The sequence below is a fragment of the Bombus impatiens genome, unplaced genomic scaffold, assembly GCF_000188095.3.
Source record: "Bombus impatiens unplaced genomic scaffold, BIMP_2.2 scf_0580, whole genome shotgun sequence".
Classification (NCBI taxonomy): domain Eukaryota; kingdom Metazoa; phylum Arthropoda; class Insecta; order Hymenoptera; family Apidae; genus Bombus; species Bombus impatiens.
Genome location: NT_176999.1, coordinates 19613 through 25941, shown reverse-complemented (window position 1 = coordinate 25941; position 6329 = coordinate 19613).

Sequence of the window (6329 nt, the reverse complement as noted above, 5' to 3'; positions counted from 1 at the left end):
GGGGGGGGGGGGGGGGTGCAGCACCCATCCAAGTCGGAGTGCCATAAAAAATATTTTGAATTGAAACTTATTGTGTACAAGATTTCAAGGGAACCTTTGTTTTCTTAAATGAAACAATACATATTTTTATACATCTTTTGATGCACTGTGAAGTGCTGGCAGGCTGAAAAGGATGGGAAATCCCAATGGGTCAAGTGGCCCATCGATATGTCCTATTGCTGTAGAGGATGGCGCTTAAGTAAAGCGCAGGTGATCATCTTTGGTCATCGACTGCTGCGAAAACCACCCCTTCCCTTTGCCCGAACCCTCAATCTCACAAAAACAAAAAATAAGTTACCGATCTGTCCAGTTTTATCACCAAATTTTCAGGACAAAAGAAAAAATAAAGCGAATATTGTATAAAAGTACCGCTTATGAGCTGCTTAAATACAATCAATTACCGTAATGTAAAAGATGTGTACATACTACACCAAATTATTTGTTATTTGGTTATTATAAACTCGCGAAATTCGATTTATTTATGGATAAGGTTGTAAACCGCATTCTTCGACCGATCAAATTGTCGCAATGTTGCTGTGATGGCAGCAAAAAAAAATTATTCCATCACCTTTTTGAACAGAGTATCTCGATGGTATAGCTAAGGTGGCTAAATGTAGCAATGTTTCGCTAGGACGTCTTTCATGCACTCATTCACCTTTTTCATAAGTACAACAAGGCCAACGATAACTATCAACAATATCGACGGCAATTATAAACAACACACGATCGTAGCGAAGAACGCTGTTGCGTTACGAATACAAGCAGTAAACTCTCTCCATAGAGATATAAAGATAGAGTGCATGAGCGAGTTGAAAAATGCGATATTGGATTAGAAAGAGAACGCTGCATAGGGGCGCCTTGTGTTCTTGTCTAATAAATATCCAATGGTATATTTACCCACGGTAAATATAAAATAAACCATCGTGTGCCAAGGAAAAATTCCGTTTATCAGTAAACAGAATTAATACTAATTTGTAGCAATAAATTTTAGATTTTTGGGAGCGATGGTCGTAAATCCGCATGGAGAAAAAAATACGGGCTTGAATCCAAAGAATCTATATCAAATCCCAAAAATATAAAGTCCCAAAATAAAATATGGTCGTGAATCGGTGATAGCGTGGGCCAGCGAGTGGTGTTGGAAATCTTATTTTCACGGATATGTTTTTAGATAAGACGAAATATTAGACAATTTTGAAGAGCAATTTGAAAAATGATATAAATTAATTAAATTTGCCAGGAATTGATTGCTTCCAACAAGACAACGGTCCGAAACATTCGGGAAAAATTCTATTATCGTATAATAGCAAAACAAATTAGCATATTCTCCACAAAGTCCTGACCTCAATCCCATTTCTTATTGAGCATTTATGGGACGAGCTGTAAAGGAGATTAAGAACTACGAAAGAACTGAAGTACAAAACTCGTGAAATATTGCAATCTATCGATGTAAATATTACACCAAAGATAGTCTCTTCAATGGAGAATCTTCATTGAGAAGCAATAAAAGCGAAGGGTAAGTCGACACTCTGCTAAACATTTAACTAGGGATACTTTTCTGAGCCATGATTCACTTCAATTCTAATAATATCATTCTATCTCAGATGTGTGTTTCTCTGATTATTCCATATTATTCCATATTTGATACAATTTCTGTCCTTTTAATATCAGTTCAATATTTAAAATTGTTCAGAAACGTAAAAGTGGCCTTAGCTTCGGCGTAAATGCATATTGAATATCCATAAAAATCCTCTCTTGTTGTAATCAATGTTGTAAGAATGTCATTCAAACAAGTAAAACGGTATTTCGTTATTATTTCGCTGCGTCTAGTGTTTCGCACACCTGAATTTTATTCGAGAAATGCTTCATTAAATAGTGAAAACGGCATCAAAATAGATCCAACGGTTCTCGAGATTAGCCTCAACATGCAGACACTTACCAAGAACTTTACTTTATACTATGTGCAGATATAGATGCATATAAAAGTTACGAGCCTTAGCATACTAACATTGCAACCTGACCGGCCTCTCGCGCGGCTCGAAGCTCGACTCTTAACAATATCCTTCGCCATTTAGTGTGTTATTTGTGAAGAAATGCAAACCAACGGTAGCATGTATATCTAAAATACCGCACCAGACATTAGTACTAAAACGTATTTGGTTACTCGTATGCATTTCTTCGAAACTGGGTTTTCTGTAATCCGCGTGTTATGCCTATTGAATATCTCATTATTTATAAATGTACATTCATCTGTCCATACAATCTCTCGAGGCAAATTTGACGAAATCCCGTGCGCCGAACTTCATTTCCTGGATATAAGATATGCATGTCTATTGGGAAAACGGTACGGGCGAAAATTTTGACATTTTGAAATTCTTTGGGCAAAACTTAGTATCATATTCTTGCGTTTCTTCTCTTGTTGAACCTTGCGGATTAAGCTCAGTCGTAGTTGGTACGCATAATTATACTTCTCTTAGGTTCTAAAGAAGCTTCGTATTCCCATAAATTATGTTCAGACTTTTAATAATACGTTTGCGTTAGCTGAATACGATCGGGATACGCGTTACCGTATATTATAACACCGTCCACAATATTTTTGTTACAAAACAGGAAACAAGTGGAATACCGCTTCACCGATTTAGATGATTTTTTAATATGTCGTAAAAATCAAAATTCTCAGCTATTTTTTCCTAAACATATAATGGTATTTATATAATAAAATTATATGTTGTAAGTGAGTTGTAAAAAATAACAAATAAACAAAACGAAGGGATTAAAGAATCAAAAAAATCAAACTTAAAAATGGACTGGAAATGTTAGAACAAAATACAAGAAAGGTACATTATAGAAACATTCAAGAATTTTAAAAATTTGAATACATGACTTATTCATATTGACTGGAACATGTTAAATATATATTCGCAAAATATGTACAACTTGCAAATGCAATTAATAATTGGACCATGTTATGCAAAGACCTACCAGCCCTCAATGATTTAAATTTGTATACATTTAATTTGAAGATTTTTATTTTTAAAAGAAGATAGCTTTATTTCTATTGAGCAGATTTCCTTTCTCCTTGTTTTAGAATGTTTTTAATAGCTTAATTAGTATAATAACTCTATAGTTTTTGTGGGTTGGTGTTATTCGGCAATTTCAATTTCAGTACCACATCCTAGTAAAAAGTTCTACAATGAAGTCGTCTTATCTTTAACAATTCCATTGTTACTGTTTAAATGGTCATAAAAATTTTAACAATCTACTAGAGCGAGACGTCCCGTTTTCTGTAAATTTTTAAGTTTTGCACCTGATATGGGTTTGCCATTTCGTCATAATATTGGTAGATCCGTAAAAGTATCCATAATATTAAAATATTTGACACGAGTAACTTTCTTTAGATTTATTATTTCAGGAAAATTGAGAAAAAATCATTTTGCCCCTAACCATAAGGAGGTTTTTTCCTTCCTGTGCTTATTGATTTCATTTTTAGACAAGTGATTTGGAAGTACAAACCTAAAATGAGATTATTGCTTGGTAGTTTTAATAACTTTACAATGTAACAGTTTTATGGGTTGGCAATCTTTTACGAAATAAAGATCACACAACATTATGGGATCCATCCAATGTTTAATTAATTTTTTATCCTTTAGGAGTTTACTAGGTCCCTGCATAACAGAACTTTTATTTATATGTATAAGAAAGAACAATATGATTACAAATAATAAATATCCTTGTACTTTTGCATATCAAATTACAATCGTACGCTTTAACTCATATTTGAAAGATTGTTCAAGCCTAAAGTTCGATTCACCTTCCTTTAATAAATCCCACTTTCATTCTGTAACGCTGTTAACTCTGAATCACGAAAATCATACTATTAAACATGATTGATCGTCATTAACGAAAGCTGATACAATGGAATCTTTAACTTGAATTTTGTATCTGGAAAACAAAGTTTCGCTGATCTAAAAAGACGACACCAACGAAGAGGAATCGCAACGAATTAGCAATAAGAAAACAAAAAAGACTATAAGATCAGGAGAAGCAAGGATAGAGGTATGCAGAAGGATACACGAGAATTACCGTGCTTCTGCAACAACCAGCCGCGGAATGACGCGGACAGAGTGTAGCAATTTCGTGCAATACCGCTGGAATACCGGGCGTTTCGGGAATGCGGATCAGCATTTCCCTGGTCGCCCGCCTTGCTTAGCTACAACTCGGTCCCCTTTTAACAGAAGATGAAGAAGGAAGAAACACAGATGGAAAGAGGCAAAAATGATAACAGAACATACAGTGCTGTGAATAATTAGAAACTCAAATACATTTCTTGCTTTATTTCTTCGATATATTCAAGAAAGCACTGACCATGCCTGGATATGCTAAGTGAAATCGTTTTTGTAAAGATCGGATTGAACGCTGTAGGATATCGGGAAATATTCTATGAATTATAGGCTTTGGTAACTGAAGTACAGGACAAGAAGACAAATTTTGAACAAGACAACGGCCACTAAAAATACCTGGTTTCAAGATTTCGGAATAGAAATTTGTTACCATGGCAAGCATTGAATTCTGATCCGAACTCGATCGAGAACCTTCTAGGATTCTAGAGAGAGAAAAGAGAATAAAATGCGCGTGGGCGGATATACGAAACGAAACTTTAAATAAGTTGACAGATGTGTAAAATAAAGAAAAATCAAAATTAACATTGAATATTTTCTTCACAGCGAAAAGCTTTTTTTCAGGAGAAGATTAAATTTTTTTTAAACTTTAAGAGAAGAAAATCGTTGTTTGTGTTATCTTTAGTTTTATGGCATATATAAAAGTATATATATATTACGCATATATACAATATCAGCATACCTGTATACAGATACAGTTCTATTATTATATGTGTAACTTGGTGAGTATATTTGTATGACAAAGTTAAAATTACTCGATAATTATTTGCTTCTCCATCATCCAACCCTAATACTAATAATTTCTAATATACATACATCTATGTATAATATGAATTTCTGTATTTCATATCCAAATTACATACCATGCCACGCCATGACGTGCATCTGCTTCTGCAATTATTATTCTATGTATATCTGGGAACCAATAATACAAAAACAATTGCAAAAATGTAACGTAATATTCGTTAAATTATTTATGGTTCTACATCCCTTTTATTGCCAAATCAAATTTTTGAATACATTGAACTATGTTAAATTATAACAAACTAACGTCCTCTTTATAATACCATCAACATTTCAAAATAAGAAGACGTCTCTTCGTCACCTTCATTATAATTTTCCTTTTTAACATCTTGGTGGTCACAAATAAACTAGTGTTTTTATGCGCGAACGACGTTGACTGGTAGCGGGTTAATTCGTATTTGCATATTTGCATTTGCACTTTCCTATCCAATCTTTAAATATCGGAAAGAATTTTGCATCGTGTTCGACAGTACTCTGTCGTATTATATAATCTACGATTCTATAGTAAACCGATATGCTTTATGGCCCGCGACTCACACGTGAGATATGCTAAGTAAGCCGATACGCTTTGCGATCCGCTCTTTTATCCCGGCCGTACATCCTCCTTTGTCTTCTTATTTCGCGTTCATTTCTATTGTTCTATTTATTAGTATCGGCAAATCAATATCTACAGTGCTTCTGTCTTGTCTATTTCTTTTTCTTCTTACAAAGTTAGACAAATTTCAAAACTGATGCGTCGCGACGACGAGGAATTTTTTAAAGAATTATATGCAGACAATTTGTCTATTTGTCCGAGTGGTTTTGAAATGTGTAGTGGTCGGCTGGAAAATGGAAATTTACCGGAAGATAGTTCAGAGTTAGACCGCGACCAAGGAAAAACAGAAACGTGTTAATATTTGATAGCGATAATGACTCCGAGCTTTGAAGAATGAGATTTCCCCGACCTTGGAAGATTACGCAAATATTTCTGGTGTAAGTGTCGAATTCAGTGATCTACTATAAACGCAATTAGATTTTTCCACTTAAAGAAAATAGCCGGTGACTCGGAAAAGTATTCGTTCGAAAGAGTCGATTTACAAAATGTTGGTATTTAATTATTATACTGGCACTATAATTATACATATATTAACATAATATATGGCATACAACTGCTAAACAATCTGTTTATATAGTTACAATATAATACGTTAAATCATAAGCTGCAATTTCATTGTTTCCACGGTAAGGAAATAAATGATTAGAAAATTTGCGGAAACTACAAAAAGGTAGGGCAGGTGTCGAATACCGCGTGCCACGACATCCATCTTGCAG